General features: G+C 39.8%; 1 protein-coding gene across 2 annotated transcripts in view; it reads left to right on the top strand.

The window, feature by feature from the left end:
• NF1 (neurofibromin 1) overlaps positions 1 to 19,401 on the top strand; it is a 250,014-nt gene that overhangs the window by 31,147 nt on the left and 199,466 nt on the right. The gene's annotated exons all lie outside the window — the stretch shown is intronic.

Here is a 19,401-nt window from a genome sequence, read left to right as displayed (position 1 = left end):
ATTCTAGGCTGTCTGTTCTCACTTTAAATATTTATTCTTAAATGTGAGACAATTGGAAGCTTATGCACATCGGCTTGACTATGGGGTGAGCTGGTGGTGAGCTAGCTTCACTGTTGGAAGCCCTCCAAATGCAGATATTTTCTTTGGGCATTCAGTTTCTCCAGGAAAATACTACCCAGTTGCTTACCTGGGAAGATATATGTCTAGTCCCATATATGTCTAGTTCCAGGATTGTGAGAGCCACATGAACGGGGGCTGGTGGTTTATGGTGTGGAGGTTTTCATTCAACTGGGAAGTAATAGGATTATTGTGGAAATATTATTTTATGGTTCACATTTGTAAAATATAGATGAAGGAAATGGTTAATTGGGTTTCTTCTTCTGAAGTCCCCTAACTCTCTGTAGACTGGGTGATAGACTAGTAGGGACCATCTGTTGTTCCTGCATGTAGTCTGAAGAACACTGCATTAGGTAATAAAGAGGCTGTTGTTAAGGGAAATAAGAGTCGGTGTGACACACTAGCTCATTCTTTTATTCAGCAAGCATTTATTAATTACCTTTTAAAACCCCTGACCTCAGGGAATAAAGTAGGTTACAAGAAAGATACTTCCCTGCTCCCTTGGGACTTGCATTTTTGCATAAGGATGGACATTAAACAATTTATCATCTGGTTATTTAATTACAGTTGTTGGAGGCTCACAGAGCATTCATATATAGGAGACCTGCTCTGGGGTTCAGGGATGGCACCTCTGAAAGTATGAATCAGGAAAGTGGTGGGAAAATGAGAAGAGAGTGGCAAAGAATGAGACTAAAGATCTTATTCAGGATAATAATAATTGTGAGATTAAATGAGGTATAGAATGTGTTTAGTGCCTGGTACTTGTGCTCAATAAGTGTTAACTAGTAATTATATTATTTGTAGGAATATTATTATATTGGATGATCAAATAGAAGACATTTGATTTTTAGCATTTAATTTATAAAAATAAAAGTTTTGTGTTAACAGTACAATAAAACAATATATTCATAGAATCATTTATTACTAAAAAAAATCCTTTGTTGTATAGAAATTTTGGTATTTCAGAGTATTGCTAGAGCAGGGATTGTGCTTAACTTCTTAACATTTATATCTCCAGCACCCAGCATAGTGTCTGACACATACAAAGTGCTTAGTCTTTTTTTTTTTTAATTTATTTTTGGCTGCATTGTGTCTTCATTGCTGCACATGGGCAAGTGGGGGCTACTCTTCGTTGCAATGCATGGGCTTCTCATTGCTGTCGCAGAGCATGGGCTCTGTGTGTGCGGGGTTCAGTAGTTGTGGCTCATGGGCTCTAGAGCGCAGGCTCAGTAGTTGTGGCGCACGGGCTTAGTTGCTCCACGGCATGTGGGATCTTCCCGAACCAGGGCTTGAACCCGTGTCCCGTGCATTGGCAGGCGGATTCTTTTTTTTTTTTTTAAAGAAGATGTTAGGAGTAGGAGTTTATTAATTAATTAATTTTTGCTGTGTTGGGTCTTCATTTCTGTGCGAGGGCTTTCTGTAGTTGTGGCAAGTGGGGGCCACTCTTCATCGCGGTGCGCGGGCCTCTCACTATCGTGGCCTCTCTTGTTGCGGAGCACAGGCTCCAGACGCGCAGGCTCAGTAGTTGTAGCTCACGGGCCTAGTTGCTCCGCGGCATGTGGGATCCTCCCAGACCAGGGCTCAAACCTGTGTCCTCTGCATTAGCAGGCAGATTCTCAACCACTGCTCCACCAGGGAAGCCCGGCAGGCGGATTCTTAATGACTGCGCCACCAGGGAAGTCCCTCAGATTCTTTTTTTTAAGACTAAGCACTTCAGGGGACTTCCCTGGTGGCTCAATGGTTAAGAATCTGCCTGCCAATGCACGGAACACGGGTTCGAGCCCTGGTTCAGGAAGATCCCACATGCTGTGGAGCAACTAAGCCCGTGCGCCACAACTACTGAGCCTGCGCTCTAGAGCCTGTGCCTTGCAACAAGAGAAACCACCGCAATGAGAAGCCCGGGCACCGCAATGAAGAGGAACCCCCGCTCGCCGCAACTGGAGAAAGCCCGCGCGCAGCAATGAAGACCCAATGCAGTTAAATAGAAATAAATAAATAAATTTATAAAAGAAAAAGAATCCAAAATGAGTACTAGAAATTCCGGGTAACCTAGAAGCTGGGAAGGATATGTGATTTCAGATACAAGAAATACTTTACTTTTTTCCTTACTAAGGCATTTGTTTGGTCATGTTCCTTCAAGGGAATTGCAAGTGGCCTTTTGATTAGAATTTAAATATTATCCTTTTCATATATATTCAATACCTTTTCTCTAGCCAGCAAGGATCTGTTAGGACAAAGTACTTTTCTTCTCTTGGGGGAGTGTAATTGTTGCTCTTTAGCCCTCCAGCACTCAGACCTATGATGTATTAATTATCTATTGCTGCAAAACAAATTACCTCAAAAAACAACAGACATTTATTATCTCACAGTTTCTGTGGGTCAGGAATATGAGAGTGGCTTAGCTGGGTGCCTCTGGTTCAGTGTCTTATTTGAAGTTGCAGTCAAGCTGTTGGCTGGGGTTGAATCTGAAAGATTCATGGGAAGATGTGCTTCTAAGTTCACTTCTCTTATCGTTGGCAGGAAGCCTTAGTTCTTTGCCATGTGGACCTCTCCATAGGCTGCCTGAGTGTCCTCATGGCATGGCTCTTGGCTTTCTCTAGAGCAAGTGATGAGGAAGAGGCAGGGATTGGGGGGTGGAGGGGCGGAGAAAACAAGCCAGTTGGAGATGAAATCCTCTGTCTTTGATAACCTAATATCAGAAGACAGACATCATCACGTCTGTTGTAGTCTAGCAATTAGAATGACCAACCCTGGTACAGTGTGGGAGGTGTGAATATCAGGAGGTGTGGCTCATTGGGAGCCATCTCAGAGACTGCCTGCCCCACACTCAATCAGTGGGATCAACTTCTTCCAGCCTAGTGTATCAAATATATTTAGAAGTATAGGTTAATTAAACTAGAGCTTGATTAATATTTGTACATTGTTTCTGTTGTAAATTGAGAGTTCCCACATTTCTGAGCTTGTTGGTTTGGCATTTTTGCTACTCTCTCTTTTTTTCTCTTTTCCCACTTTCCCTTCCTTGTCCTTTTTGTATTTCTCAGATTTATTCAGAAAATTGTTCCTTGTTTTCTACTTTCAACTTAACGTTGGGGGGTACTAGAGAAAATTGGGTTAGATGCTTATAGCTTGTAGATCCTGTTAGATTATAAATTTCAGTCTCTTACAATAATGCATGTAGATAAAAATTCAATTAACAATCAAGCTAAGAAGAAAAAAAAAAGAATTTTATTCAAGCCAAACTGAGGATTATAACCCAGGAGACAAACTATCAAGCTTTCTGAGGTTCTACCAGTTAGGAGCTAGAGATGCAGTGTTATGCATTTTTGAGACAGTTATGGATCATATTATACATAAAGTTCATCAGAGATGTTTTGGTCAGGTATGTATGTTCAGAGCGAGCCTTTAGGTCAGTGTGACCCCCTATATAGGATGAGAAAGAAATATTAATCTTAAAATTACAATGTTGGTATCAGAAGAAGGGGACCATTTTTCTCAAAGGTTGATTATATCCTCCTGCCTAGAGGAGGTCTGGTTAATGTGTAATGCAGACACACATTGCACATTGGGAAAGGCCCATCACAGATGGGGGCGGGTTGGGGCTTGTTCGTGTGTGATTCAATTCTGACTTAGTTTGGTTGTCCTGCTGTAGAGAAATTTATGATTTTCCTTATGTGTATAATAATAATACTAATTTTGTGGTTTTAAGTCTTCAAGGAAAAGTGAATAAAGTAAATAAAAGGTATTATTTGTAGGTATATTTGATTTTACTTGTATGTGGTTATTATATGTTTTATTAAAAAATAAATGATTGCTGGGTTTTAGCACTTATGGATAGAGAACATGGGCCTTCTCTATAAATTAAGAGCCAGGAGATTTTTGTTTGAGTTTAGGAACAAAATTATTTTGTAGCTTTCAGAGGTACTTTTCTTCCTAAATCGTGAGCTTGAGCATCAGATTTCGGAAAGCTGAATTATTACTGAGGGCACTACAGCCCTCAGCCTGTGAATAGGTTTTATGCTGACACTTCACTTGTTAAATCTGTGTGGAATTCAGATACTTGATCCCTATGGAAATGCTGTTTTAAATAGTATTAGGTTCTCTTCCTACCCTCTAAACTCCTCCCCCTCTAAAACCTGAAGATTAGCCTGTATTGAATCAAAGCTCAATCAGAATTTTTAAATCTTTTAAAAAAATCTTAAAGCAATCATAAACTTACAGAAAAGCTACGAGTAAAGCACAAAGAATTTTAATCCCAAACCATTTTAGTCGTAAGTTGATGATATGATGCCCTATCACTCCTGAATACTTCACTGCCTTTTCTACAAATTAAAATGTTACTGTGTTACCCATAACACACCTATTAAAATCAGGAAGTTAACATTGATGCCTTATTACTACCACCTAATTCTCAGGCCCCATTCAGGTTTTATATTTGTCCAATAATGTCCTTTATATCAGAAGGATGAAGTCCAGAATCATGTTATATTTAGTTCTTACGTCTTTTTTGTCTCTTTCATTCTGGAATGAAATGTATCATCTGGTTATTTTGTAGACTGTTCCTCAATTTGGATTTGTTAACATTTCCTCATGGTTAGGTTTATGTTATACATATTTGATAGGAATATCTCAGATGCAATGCTGTGTCCTTATATCCTATCAGGTGACACAATTCAGACTGTCCAGCTATTGATGATGCTAACTTTGATAACTTGATTAAGATGATGAGCCAAACTTCTTCATTATAGAATTACTCTTTACATTATATGGGCATGCTTAGAAACTGTGTAAATATCTCACACATGGATTTATTTATTTATTTATTTATTTAATTTATTTATTTTTGGCTGTGTTGGGCCTTTGTTGCTGCGCGTGGGCTTCCTCTAGTTGAGGCGAGCGGGGGCTAGTCTTTGTTGCGGTGCGTGGGCTTCTCATTTTGGTGGCTTCTCTCGTTGCAGAGCACGGGCTCTAGGCGCACGGGCTTCAGTAGTTGCGGCATGAGGGCTCAGTAGTTGTGGCTTGTGGGCTCTAGAGCACAGGTTTAGTAGTTGTGGCACACGGGCTTAGTTGCTCCGTGGTATGTGGAATCTTCCCAGACCAGGGCTTGAACCTGTGTCGCCTGCGTTGGCAGGCGGATTCTCAACCACTGCGCCACCAGGGAATCCCAATATCTCAGTCTTCATCAAGCTTTTAGTTTATTCAGGGATTCCTAAGAGTACAGACTAATTGTTTCTGTTATTCAATGGATGATATGTTTTATCGTTATTTATTTTTATGCTCAAGTTATTCCAGATATGGCCAGTGAGAGCCCCCTTAGTCTGGCTTCTGTGTCCTTTTGACATGTCTCCATCATTCTTTGAGCATTTCCTTTTTTTCTGACATGACAAAATGTTCCAGACTTCTCTGGATCTTCCTTGTGTTTCAGAGCTGGAAATCATCAGCTGTTTCTCTAAGGAGCCCTGGTTCCTTTTAGAGGAGGATGGTTTTTAAAAACCAAGATATAGGGGCTAGGTAGACTCATTACTACTGAGTTGTCCTTGTTTCTAAGTCTTAGTGAACAGAGTTAGGGAATAGACGTAGTCCTATCCACACATTCCAGGTATGTGTGTGTATACATATTTATATCAATATTAATTTCCATATCTATATATTGAAAGCTCTGTGTTTACACTGCCTCTAATTTTATATCAACACGAGGGTCCTTTGTAGTTTTCTCCCTTTCTTTATTTGTAACTTCTTTCTCTGACAGTAAGAAACCTGGCTGTCATTATTCTTAACATATTTACTTCTTTGATTATTCTCCCTTCATGTAACCAATCTCCCATCACTGTCATTCCCTGTCACCACTTGCTCCCAAGTGCAGATGCCCTCCTCACTCTGCTTTGGCTCCAACGCCCCTGATTTTTGAACCGCCACCCCCACCTTATGTGGGTGCCCTCCTTGCCTTGCTCAAGCTCGTATTCCTTACCCTGTGCTGCTTCCCTATGTGGACATCCCTCTCACCCTGTTCTGTGCCAGAACACCCTCTCCCTCGTCATGCAAATGCCCAACACAGTCCAACTGCCCTGGCTGGGCCCCACTCTCTTGTCTCTTAGTCTCACTCAGGCTTTGAAACCCAGCTTTGGGCTATCCTCCTTATGGACACCCTCCTTATCCCATTTCAGCTCTGACACCCTATGTGGCCTGCTCTCCCATGTAGATACCCTTCTCACCCTGCTTAGATTCTAATACCCCATGCCTGGCTGCCCTCTCAATGGGAGTCTTTCCTTACTCCATTCATGCTCTGACACCCTTTGCTGGGCTGCCTTCCACATGTGGACACCCTCTTCGCCCTGTTCATGCTCCATTTCTTCTACACAAATGCCTTACTCATCCTGCTCCGACTCCTGCATCTCCTCCCCGAAGCACACACAGATGCCTACCTTGCTCTACCCCTCTTAATGGCTTTTGTATTGAATTATTTACTGAAGGGAAGGGAGAGGAAGGGAAAGGAAGAGCCAGCATATTTTATGGGAGCAATGTGATCCAAGTTTATGTTTGACAGAAACAAATCTTCCCCTGCCGTGGTAGATATCTGGAGACAATGGAAAGGGCATTTGGGAAGCTGCTTTTGGAACTTCATTAGTATTTGGGACTACTGGTATAAATAGGTTCTTTATTTGTGAATCAGAGACTTCTATGTATGGAAAAACTTGGATAGTTGGTAAGCTCAGAATAGTAGGAAGGGAATAAACTAAAAGCAAGAAGTGTTTAGGGAAGGATGATGTTTGAATTCACTTCTTGATAAAATTGGTTTGGCTCTATGTTAATATCCTTGCCTACAAGTGTCCATATAGTCTTACAGTGTCCATTAAAAAAAACAAGTTAATTATTTAATAACCTGTTTTATGAGCTCAGTATTAAATTTCAGAATGTTATTGCAGTATTTTCTTACCTTTAATCATTTATGTACTATTAGTTTAGCCATATCCTGTGTCCTTTACTTAGCTTAACTTGAAGTTGGCTAACCTTTTTCACTTAGCCTTGTCAAAGGAATAGTATCTTTGTAATCATAGTGCTAATTATATATTTTTTGTATTACATGTTAAAATGAATGTAAAACTTAAAATTTTTAAAGCTCATTAGGTGCCATATAAAGTCATATTACAACCCACTGGTGCAGAGTCCACTTTGGGAAATGTGTTAATATAACCAGTATAAATATTCGATACATTTTCCTGATGTGTGTTTGTTACTTGGTATCTAGAGCCTATTTGTCTTTTTTTTTTTTTTTTTTTTGGTAGCATGATTTTTTTCTAGGTGTCTTTTCCCCCAGTATGATTTTTTTCTTTGCTTTTTTTCTCATTTAGATGAAGACTTATATTAAGTGAATTTTAATGTCATTCCCAACCCCATCATGGTCTGAGGGCCTTTTAGAAATTGGTTAAAATGTACACAGAGGCAAAGATTTTAGCCTATGACCTTTTCAAGAATTTTCTGAGTGCAACTAGGAACAAATTATCCATTGTTCACAGTGCTTTGCTCAATGTTATGCCTTCTCTTGCTAAATCCTCTTACTTGTTGAGATCTTCTATCTTAAGTAGCTAACAGCTTAATACAGATCATATTAAAAGGTTATTTTTCTTCCTGTAGTTTAGGCCCTTTACATTTCTGCAATAATATCCAAAGTTTTATATAAGGTAGCATGAAGTGTTCAAAAAGTTTTTTTTCCGATTGGGAAAGTAATACATGCCAATTGACAGTAAGAGAAACTCATAAGAGTAAAAGAGAGGAAAAAAATTAACTCATTTTTACCTCTCAGATACAATTTATCTTAAAAAATAACTTTTAAAAAAAAATATACCCACTCCAGGCATAGTCATTTCTTTATTATGAGTTCTAGTAGGATTTAACTTTATTTTGGAAAACTGTAGAGTCACAAAAATGGTTTCATTTTATTTTTCACTTTTAAAATTATTAGTGAAATGAGCACATTTTCATATATTTATTGACTACTCATCTTCTGTGAATTGCTTCGTATTTCTTCAGTTTTTGCATTAAATAGTCTTATTAATATATAATATAACCTGGGACTTCCCTGGTGGCACAGTGGTTGAGAATCTCCCTGCCAATGCACAGGACACGGGTTTGAGCCCTGGTCCTGGAGGATCTCACGTGCTGCGGATCAACTAAGCCCGTGAGCCACAACTACTGAGCCTGTGCTCTAGAGCCTGTGAGCCACAACTACGGAGCCCATGTGCCACAACTACTGAAGCCCGTGTGACTAGAGCCCATGCTTCTCAACAGAAGCCACCAAAATGAGAAGCCCACGCATCGCAGCGAAGAGTGGCCCCCGCTTACGGCAACTAGAGGGAGCCCGCGTGTAGTAACAAAGACCCAACACAGCCATAAATAAATAAACAAATAAACAGATAAATATAGTATAACCTTATACTATATTAGTATGTAAACCTTTTGGCCGCTAGTTGTTGCACATTCTTTTACTTCCTGTTACTTGTCTTTTTCTTTGTAAGTAGTGTCTTGTTTTTTTAAAGCAGGATTAAAACGTTTTTATGTAGGTAAATATATTGGTGTTTTTTTGTTAATGGCTTCTGGATTTTGTCTTGTTTAGGAAAATCTGTCCTACCCAAATATTATGAGATTATCCTTCAGTATTCTTCCTAGTAATTTTATGACTGTTTTTCTTTTTTTACGTTAGGTTCTTAATCTCTCTCTCTCTCTCTCTCTCTCTCTCTCTCTCTCTCTCACACACACACACACACACACACACACACACACACACACATGTATTTTAAAATGTTCTGTTGACAAATCATTCTTTTACCTCTGATTTGAAATATTAACTTTATCATGTTAACTTTCTATGTACATTACTAATATCTGCTCTATGACTATAATTAGTTTATCCTTATAATATATTGGTTTTTTTATAAAAGCTTAATATTGAATAGAATGTTTTAAGTACCTGATAATGCAAGTCTCCTCTGGTTCTTGTTTTTCAGAAAGTTATTTGGTATTCTCACAAATTTGTCCTTTCAAGTGAACTTCAGAATCAATTTGCCATTTTAAATAAGCCCCACATCTTCCAAATCCATTATAATATCTTCTCACTACTTCTCCTCTACTTTTTTTTTTTTTTAAGGACATACTTTTTAAAAAAAAATTAATTTGTATTTGGCTGCGTTGGGTCTTCGTTGCTGCGTGTGGGCTTTCTCTAGTTGCAGCAAGCAGGGGCTGCTCTTCGTTGCGGTGTGCAGGCTTCTCATGGCAGTGGCTTCTCATTGCAGAGCATGGGCTCTAGGCGCATGGACTTCAGTAGTTGTGGCACATGGGCTCAGTAGTTGTGGCTCGTGGGCTCTAGAGAGCAGGCTCAGTAGTTGTGGCGCACGGGCTTAGTTGCTCTGCGGCATGTGGTATCTTCCCGAACCAGGGCTCGAACCCGTGTCCCCTGCATTGGCAGGCGGATTCTTAACCACTGCGACAGCAGGGAAGTCCCTCCTCTACTTTTATTAGCGTAATTTAAGCTACCATTTTTCTCTTGCCTAGACTATCTTCTAACATACAGCAGCAAGAAGACTCTTTTAACAATTTTATTTTTAAGATTTTTTTTTTTTGATGTGGACCATTTTTAAAGCCTTTATTGAATTCTGTTACAATATTGCTTCTGTTTTATGATTTGGGTTTTTGGCCGCGAGGCATGTGGGATCTTAGCTCCCCAACTAGGGATTGAACCCGCACCCCATGCATTGGAAGGCGAAGTCTTAACCACTGGACTGCCAGGGAAGTCCCAAGAAGACTCTTAAAAAACGTAAATCTGATCATGTTGCTCCCCTGTTTACATCCCTTCAATATCTTCTTTCCCTCTCTTTTTCATTACCTATTGCTGCATAACAAAGTACTACAAAGCTTTATAGCTTAAAATGGCCTGTTTATTTTGCTCACAATTTTGGGAGTCAGGAATTCATGACGGGTTCAACAATGTTCCACAAGGTGTTGGCTGGGGTGGCTGGGGCTGGAGAATCCCTCCCAGTACAACTTATTCAGTCACATGTCTGGCACCTCAGTGCTTCTTGGCCTCTGTCTCCACATGGCATCTCATTCTTCCCGATCTCTCCATGTGGCGTGGAGTTTTCACAGTATGGTGGTCTCAGAATAATCACACTTTTTACGTGCAGCTGGCTTCCAAGGAGGAGGGAAAGAAAAACTGTCAGACCAATTAAGGGCTGTGCCTAGAACTGGCACAGTGTCCTTTCTACCATATTTTATTGGTCAAAACAGTCACAGAACCTGCCTAGTTGCAAGAAAATGGAAAAATAGACTCCACTTTTTGAGGTGGGAATGGCAAGATCTTATTACAGGAGAGCATGTGGGTTGAGAGATACCATGACTGTATTTGAAAAATATAATCTGCCACACCATCAAACTCAAAATAAATTCAAAGCTTTTAAAATGACCCACAAGGCTTTTCATGATCTGACCCATCCCTGCTTCTCTCTCTGACCTCATCCCCTGTATTTTCTTCTTTTGTTCCCTTTAGTTTAGCCACAATGGCCTCTTTGCTAGGCTTTGAATGTGCCACACTCGTTCCAGCGTCAGATGTATTTTACCTGCCTCTGCTGCCTTGAATGTTCTTCTTTAGACCTTTGCATAGGTCTTCCCATTCTCTTCATTTAGGTCTCTCCTCAAATGTCAGCTCTTCCTGACCACCTTATCTGATAGAATCTTGGTCGCTTAGTACCCCTAATCTTGCTTTTTCTTCTACATAGATTTTAGGGCTGGTATGAGAGCCTGGGGGGCCTGCATATACTTTTCTTCCCTCTTTGTTTACTGAACAAGTTTAGAAATAGAAGACCAAAGGTAAAGACCAAAATATATATGAAATATATAAATATTTGTGTGTATATGTATGTGTGTGTTCAGTGTGAAGTTGTGAAGTTGGAGACCCAGTGGGCCTGCTATCTAAACCTCAGAATTAGGCAGACTTACCCACCTAGTCTCAGGCAGTGTTGGTTACTCCCTTCTGCAGGGTGAGTCCCCTGATCAACTCTTGGAATGTTGATATAGAGGAAAATTCTTGTACTCTGTAACAGGCCTGTTCCCAAGTAAAGAAGGGTAGAGCTGAGTTGTGTGTACCTATTTATTATTCTCGTTTTTATCAATCTGACTGACTAAAGGAGGATGAAAGGAGGGGAATAAAGGAAGTGTCAGAGATGACTCTCAGATCTGAGAAACTTGGTGGATTGTGGTACTGTTTACTAAGATAGGAAATATGGTAGGAAGATTATAAATTAAATTTTAGAAACACTGACTTTGAAGTGTCTTAAGATACCCACGTGGAGATACCAAATAGGCATTTGGATGACACATTTGAACGTACAGATTTGGTAGTTGTATTAGTCTTCTATTGCTATGTAACAAACTACCAGAAACACAGTGGCTTAAAACAATACAAAATTATTATCTCACAGTTTCTGTGGGTCAGGAATCTGGGCACTGGTTAGCTGGGTTCTCTGCTCAGGTCCTCACCAGGATGAAATCAAGGTATTGGTCAGGGCTATGATCTCATCTGAGGCTTGGGGTCCTCTTCCAAGCTCACTGGTTGTTGATAGAATTTAGGTCCTTACAGTTGTAGGACTGAGGCCTTCAGCTCCAAGAGGCCTCTTGCTGTTCCCTGCCATGTGGCCTTCCCCACAGCATGGTAGATTGCTTCTTCAAGGCCAACAAAGTATTTTTGGTGCTTCATATCTCTTCTTTGGCTTCCCTGGTTAGGACAGACTCATCTGAGATAATCTCCCATTTAAGCCAACTGATTAGGGACCTTAACTGCATTCTCAGAGTCCCTTTTGCCGTGTAATGTAACAGTCATGAAAGGGATATCCCTTCATGCAAGTCCTTCTCACTCTTAAGGAAGAGAATTGTACAGGGTGTGTGCACCAAGGAATGAGACTCTGGGGCTTAGTCGTTTGCAGTCATCATAGTAGTAATCAGTAGGATAGTCAGTGAATACACAAGATTGCCCAAGAGAAAGGGTGAACAGAAGAGAGATTAGGGGATAATTTCAGAATTATTGGTACCTTGAGGGTACATTTATTCATCTTTGTGTTTATAGCACCTACATTGCTATCTGGTACATAGTGGATATTCAATAAATGTTTGTTAGAATTCTTCCTTGATCTCAGATTTTGAAAAATTAATGTATAAATTTATATTATGTGTCCTTCCCTTTTATGTATATAGTCTTTTTTTCTTTTTCTGTGTGTGGTAAAATACACATAAAATTTACCATCTTAATCTTTTTTTTTTTTTTTTTTTTTTTGCAGTATGCGGGCCTCTCACTATTGTGGCCTCTCCCGTTGCGGAGCACAGGCTCCGGACGTGCAGGCTCAGCGGCCATGGCTTACGGGCCTAGCCGCTCCGCGGCATGCGGGATCTTCCCAGACCAGGGCACGAACCCATGTCCCCTGCATTGGCAGGCGGACTCTCAACCACTGCGCCACCAGGGAAGCCCCCATCTTAATCATTTTTAAATGTACAGTTCGGTGGTATTAAATACGTTCACATTGTTGTGCAGCCATTACTACGATCCATCCCCATAATTTTTCATCTTATAAAACTGAAACTCTGTACCTGTTAATCAGTAATTCCACATTCTCCCCTCCCTTTAGCTCCTGTCAACCACCATTATACTTTCTGTCTTTTGATTTTGACTACCTTAAGTATCTTGTATAAGTGTAATCATACAATGTTTGTCTTTTTTGTGACTGGTTTAGTTCACTTAGCATAATGTCTTCAAGATTCATTCATGTTGTAGCATACTGGAGAATACTTTCCTTTTGTTTTTGTTTTTGTTTTTGTTTTTGCAGTACACGGGCCTCTCACTGTTGTGGCCTCTCCTGTTGCGGAGCACAGGCTCCGGACGCGCAGGCTCAGCGGCCATGGCTCACGGGCCCAGCTGCTCCGCAGCATGTGGGATCTTCCCGGACCGGGGCACGAACCCATGTCCCCTGCATCGGCAGGCGGACTCTCAACCACTGTGCCACCAGGGAAGCCCTTCCTTTCCTTTTTAAGGCTGAATAATATTCCGTTGTATGTATATAACACATTTTGCTTATCCTTTCATCTGTCAGTGGACACTTGGGTTCCTTCCATGTTTTAGCTGTTATGAATAATACTGCTGTGAACGTGGGTATACACATATCTCTTTGAATCCTACTTTCACTTCTTTTGAGTATATACCCAGAAGTGGAATTGCTGGATCATATGGTAATTCTATTTTTAATTTTTTAGAGAAAATTTCATACTGTTTTCCACAGTGGCTGTACCATTTTATATTCCCATCAGCAGTGCACAAAGGTTCCAGTTTCTCCACATCCTCACCAACACTTGTTGGTTTTCTGTGTGTGTGTGTGTGTGTGTGTGTGTGTGTGTTTTGATATTAGCCGTCCTAATGAGTTTTGATTTGCATTTCCCTAACGATTAATGATGTTGAGCATCTTTTCATGTGCTTCTTGGCCATTTGTTTATCTTCTCTGGAGAAATAACTATTCAAGTCCTTTGTCCATTTATGAATCAGGTTGTTTTTGTTATTGTTGAGTTTTAGGAGCTCTCTATATAGTCTGGGTATTAATCTCTTACCAGATACATGATTTGCAAATATTTTCTCCCATTCTGTGGTTTACCTTTTTGTTCTGTGGATAGTGTCTTTTTTTTTCTTTTTCTTTTTTTTCCGGCCTCACCGTGTGGCATGCGAGATCTTTAGTTCCCCAACCAGGTATCGAACCCCATGCTCCCTGCAGTGGAAGCATGGAGTCTTAACCACTGGACTGCCAGGGAAGTCCCTGGTTAGTGTCTTTTGATGCACAAAATTTTAAAGTTTTCTTGAAGTCCAGTTTGTTTATTTTTTCCTTTGTAACCTGTACCTTTGTTGTCATATCCAAGATATCATTAAGAAATTCAGTGTCATGAAGTGTCCTATGTTTTCTTTTAAGAGTTTATTTGTTTTAGGTCTAACATTTAGGTCCTTGATGCACTTTGAGTTACTTTTTGTATATGGTGTTAGGTAAGGGTCTAACTTCATTCCTTAGCATGTGGATACCCAGTTTTCCCAGTACCATTTGTTGAAAAGACTATCCTTTCTCCTTTAACTGGTCTTGGCACCCTTGTCAAAAATCATTTGACGATATACAGGAGGGTTTATTTCTGGTGTTCTGTTCCATTGGTCTACATGTCTGTCTTCATGCCAATACCATGCTCTTTTGATGACTGTAACTTTCTAATAAGTTTTGAAATCAAGAAGTGTGAATCTTCCAAGGTTGTTCATCTTTTTCAAGATTGTCTTGGCTATTCAGGGTCCCTTGAGATACATATGAATTTTAGAATGGGTTTTTCTGTTTTTGCAAATATGTCCTTAGGATTTTTGATAGAGAATGCATTGACTCTGTAGATCATTTTGTGTAGTATTGACAACTGAGATAATCATGTGGGTTTTTTTTCCCTTGATTTTGTTGATGTGGTGTGTCACATTGATCAGTTTTCATATGTTGAACCATTCTTGCATTCCAGGAACAAATCCCACTTGGTCATGGTGTATAAATAATCCTTTTTTTTTTTTGCGGTACGTGGGCCTCTCACCGCTGTGGCCTTTCCTGCTGCGGAGCACAGGCTCTGGACGCGCAGGCTCAGCGGCCAAGCCCCACAGGCCCAGCTGCTCTGTGGCATGTGGGATCCTCCCGGACTGGGGGCACGAACCCGTGTCCCCTGCATCGGCAGGTGGACTCCCAACCACTGCGCCACCAGGGAAGCACAATCAATCCTTTTAATGTGATGCAGAATTCTGTTAGTATTTTGTTGAGAATTTTTGCATCAATGTTTATCAGGGATATTGGTCTATAATTTTCTTTTAGTGTCTTTGGCTTTGGTATCTGGGTTATGCTGGCCTTATAGAGTGAGTTAGAAGTGTTTTTTTAATTTTGGGGGAAAGCTTTAGAAGGGTTGGTATTAGTTTTTCTTTAAATGTTTGGTTGAATTCACTAGTGAAGTGATCAAGTACAGGATTTTTCTTTTTTGGGAGATTTTTCGATTACGGATTCAATCTCCTTAGTAGGTATAGGGCTATTCAGGTTTTCTGTTTTTTTGTGATTTAGTCTTGGTAGGTTTTGTGTCTCTAGGAAGTTTCCCATTTTATCTAGGTTTTCCAGTCTTTTTGGCATACAGTTGTTAATAGTACTTTCTTTAAATCCTTTTTAGTTCTGTAGAATTGATAGTAATGTCCCCACTTCCATTTCTGATTTTAGTGCTTTGAGTGTTCTCTCTTTTCTTGGTCCATTGAGCTAAAGGTTTGTCAATTTTGTTGATCTTTTTGAGGAACCAACTCTTGATTTCATTGATTTTCCTCTATTGTTTTACTATTTTGCTTACCTCTGCTCTCATCTTTATTTCTTTCCTTCTCCTAGATTTGGGTTTCCTTTGTTCTTCTTTTTCTAGTTCCTTAAGTTGTAAAGTTAGGTTGTTGAGTTGAAAGTTTCCTTGTTTTTTGTTTTTTTTAGTTTCCTTTTTTTAATGTAAGCATTTATAGCTATAAATTTCCCCCTTAGCCCTGCTTTCACTGCATCCCATAAGCTTTGGTTTGTTGTGTTTTCATTTTCATTCATCTCTAAGTATTTTCTAATGCCCCTTGTGAGTTCTTCTTTGAAACATTGGTTGTTTAAAAGTATAATGTTTAATTTCCACAGTTTTGTGAATTTTCCAGTTTTACTTTTGTTACTGATTTCCAACTTCATTCCATTGTGGTCAGAGAAGATACTTTGCATATCTATCTTTAAAATCTATTGAGATGTTATTTGTGTCCTTACCTATGGTTTAACCTGTAAAATGTCCCATGTACACTTAAGATTGTATATTCTGTTGTTGGGTAGAGTGTTTTGTACATGTATATTAGGTCTAATTGTTTTATTGTGTTGAGTCCTCTATTTCCTGACTTATTTTCTGTCTGGTTGTTTTCTCTGTTATTGTGAGTGGAATGTTGAAGTCTCCAACTATTATTGTAGAACTCTCTGTTTCTCCCTTCAATTCTGTCAGTTTTTGCTTCACGTGTTTTTTTTTTAATTGTGACCATGTCACATATGAAGTTTTTCTAAAAAAATAATTAATTAATTTTTGGCTGTGTTGGGTCTTTGTTGCTGCACACAGGCTTTTTCTAGTTGTGGTGAGCGGGGGCTACTCTTCGTTGTGGTGTGTGGGCTTCTCATTGCGGTGGCTTCTCTTGTTGCGGAGCACGGGCTCTACGCACACAGGCTTCAGTAGTTGTGGCATGTGGGCTTCAGTAGTAGTGGCTCGCAGGCGCTAGAGTGCAGTCTCAGTAGTTGTTGTGGCACACGGGCTTATTTGCTCCGTGGCATGTGGGATCCTCCTAGACCAGGGCTCAAACCTGTGTCCCCTGCATTAGCAAGCAGATTCTTAACCACTGTGCCACCAAGGAAGTCCCTGCTTCATGTATTTTGATGGTCTATAATTAGCTGTGTAAATGTTTATAATCTGTCTTCTTGCTGTATTGAACCTTGTATTAATTTATGATGTCCTCCTTTGTCTCATAACTTTTTTTGATTTAAAGTCTATTTTGTCTTATATTAGTATAGCCTACTCTCTTTTGATTACTGTTTGCATGGAATAATTTTTTCCATTCCTTCTTCTTTAACCTGTTTGTGTCTTTGGATGTCGAGTGAGTCTCCTGTAGGCAACTTATAGTTGGGTCATTCTGCCAAATCTGTCTTTTGATTGGCGGGTTTAATCTAATTATATTTTAAGTAATTACTGATAAGAGGGGACTTACTGCTGTCATCATGCTATTTGTTTTCTATATGCCCTATAGCTTTTTTTGGTCCCTCATTTCCTACATTACTGTCTTCTTTTGTGTTTACTTTTTGTAGTGGAATGTTTAAATTCCTTTCTCATTTCCTTTTTGTATATTCTACAGCTAGTTTCTTTGTGGTTACCAGAGTGATTACATTGAATGCCCTAATGTTATAACACTCTCACTTGAATTTATACTGCTTAACTCTGAGTTTTGACAAATACACACATTCATGTAATCCTAACCATGATCAAGATATAGGAAGTTTCATTACCCCCCAAATTCCCTCGTACCTCTTTGGCCAGGAGGGGAGGTGGTGGCAAATCCTGAGGGGACATCTGTTGTCTTGCAGGGGAGAGGCCTCTGAATTGTCTTCAGACAGGCGTGGGGAATGCTTGCTCTTAGTAACAGTAATGGGCCACTTCTGTAGACTTTGAGGGTTCAGGGCAATTTGGAGATAAAAGATTTTGGGGAGCACCAACCCAGATGTTTCCTTTACATGTGTCAGAGTCTTATTATTCTTTGCCAACCACAGCTCTCTGATCTTGGCGTAGCAGACCTGCCTTGTTTGGGAGTTTAACTTTTGGAACCTAGAAACTCTGATAATTCTGGTTCTTGTCCTTAGGTTTCTTTGCCTTCCTGCTGGAGGAGAGGAGAGCATCTTTGTGTGCTTCCAGAGAGGCCTTCTGGCTTTCATACTTAGCTTCTAATTGGCAGTCAGCTTTTTGTTCTCTTTTTTCGCAGAGCTCAAATAGTTTAGTAATATTCTTCAAATTCAGTTGTTTTTGAGGTTACTATTTCTCCTTCATTGCCAGCTTTAAATTCACATCTTAGCACCTGCTCCATCTGCCCTGAGAGCCTAGTGCAGGATGTTCATTAAGGTGTTCCCTTGGGTTGCACACCTGAGAGAAGGGAGGATTGCAGATGCAGAATTCATGGTACAGTGCAGGCCCAGAATCAGGTTTGGCCAACTGCTTTGGGGAGCTCTGGAGCTAGAATGGCCCTTTTGAGTTTCGCAGAATTGGGCTGAGGTGTTCCGGCCTTTATATTGCCATTATCAATTGGTCATTGGATGTGGGCTGCCCAGGAAGGGTTTCACCTGGGCAGGATCATTCTCTTCAGGTGAGGCGATCCCTGAGGGGCTGACTGACAGCACTCCAGCAGTTAAGTTCTTCCCTGAATGGGGAGCTGAGCAGTGCCTCAGCAGTGCCTACCAAAATTCCCCTGTATCCACTAGGAGTGACCAGTTTGTTTTTTTAGTATCATTAACTCATGGATTTAAATATGTATTATATAGAAAACTTGCCATTGACTTATAAGTATGGAAAGACTCACAAATGTATGTAAATATACAGCTCAATGAATGTTTGCCAAGTAAACACAGCAGTGTAACCAGTACAGAGATCAGGAAATAAAATAATGCTAGCAATCCAGGAGTTCCTCTTTCCCCTTCCTTTTCCTTCTGGTCATTACTTGCTCTTTCCAAGGGTCTCTGCTATCCTGACTTGAATTTAACATGTTTTTGAAATTTGTGTTAACAATCATACAGTAAGGGATCTTTTGTTCTGACTTCTTTCACTCAGTATTATATTTATGAAATACAGTTTATAGCTGTAAGTCGTTTATTCCCATTGCTGTAGAGTTTTTCTTGGTTTGAATATACCATTTTTAAAAACCATTTCTGCTGTTGATAGACATTTGGAGTGTACCCATTTCTCTTGGGTATATACCTAGTGAAGTTGCTAAGTACAGTTGGCCCTCTGTATCCGTGGGTTCCACACCTGTGGATTCAACCAATGCATATAAAAAATAGTTGGAGAAAAAAAATTCCAGAAAGTTCCAAAAAGCAAAATTTGAATTTGCCAAGCAACTGGCAACTATTTAAGTAGCATTTGCATTGTATTTAAATCTATTCATGGCATTTATATCCTATTAGGTATTATAAGTAATCTAGAGATGATTTAATGTATATGTAAGTATGTGCGTAGGTTATGTGCAAATATTATGCCATTTTATATAAGGGACTTGAGTATCACAAATTTTGGTATCCTCTGGGCTCCTGGAACCAATGTCCTGCAGACTTGGAGGGATGACTGTATGTATATGTTCCATTTTAGCAGATAATGTCAGTCTTCCAAAGTAATTACTGATTTACACTCCTACTTGTAATGTACAAAAGTTCCATTTGCTGTGATTTGCCCCTGTTTATTTAGGATGTTACGCTCCAGGCTGTACAATTAAGAACTGGGTGTATTTACTAGGGTCCCTCTCTCTTTAGCAGGTTCTGTACTCTAATCTTTGTTTTCTGAGGCTGTGAGATTTTGAAATTCTGTTCTGCTTTTCAGAAGTTTTTGGCTTAGCTTTTTTACCATTTTCCACCCAATTATGCATTTGAGACTCCCTCATGTCTTCAATTGTGTCACTCCAGCTCTCAGTGA

The sequence above is a fragment of the Phocoena phocoena genome, chromosome 19 (genome assembly GCF_963924675.1).
Source record: "Phocoena phocoena chromosome 19, mPhoPho1.1, whole genome shotgun sequence".
Taxonomy (NCBI): domain Eukaryota; kingdom Metazoa; phylum Chordata; class Mammalia; order Artiodactyla; family Phocoenidae; genus Phocoena; species Phocoena phocoena.
Note: the sequence above shows the minus strand (reverse complement) of the source record. Positions and strands in the feature narration are given on the sequence as shown.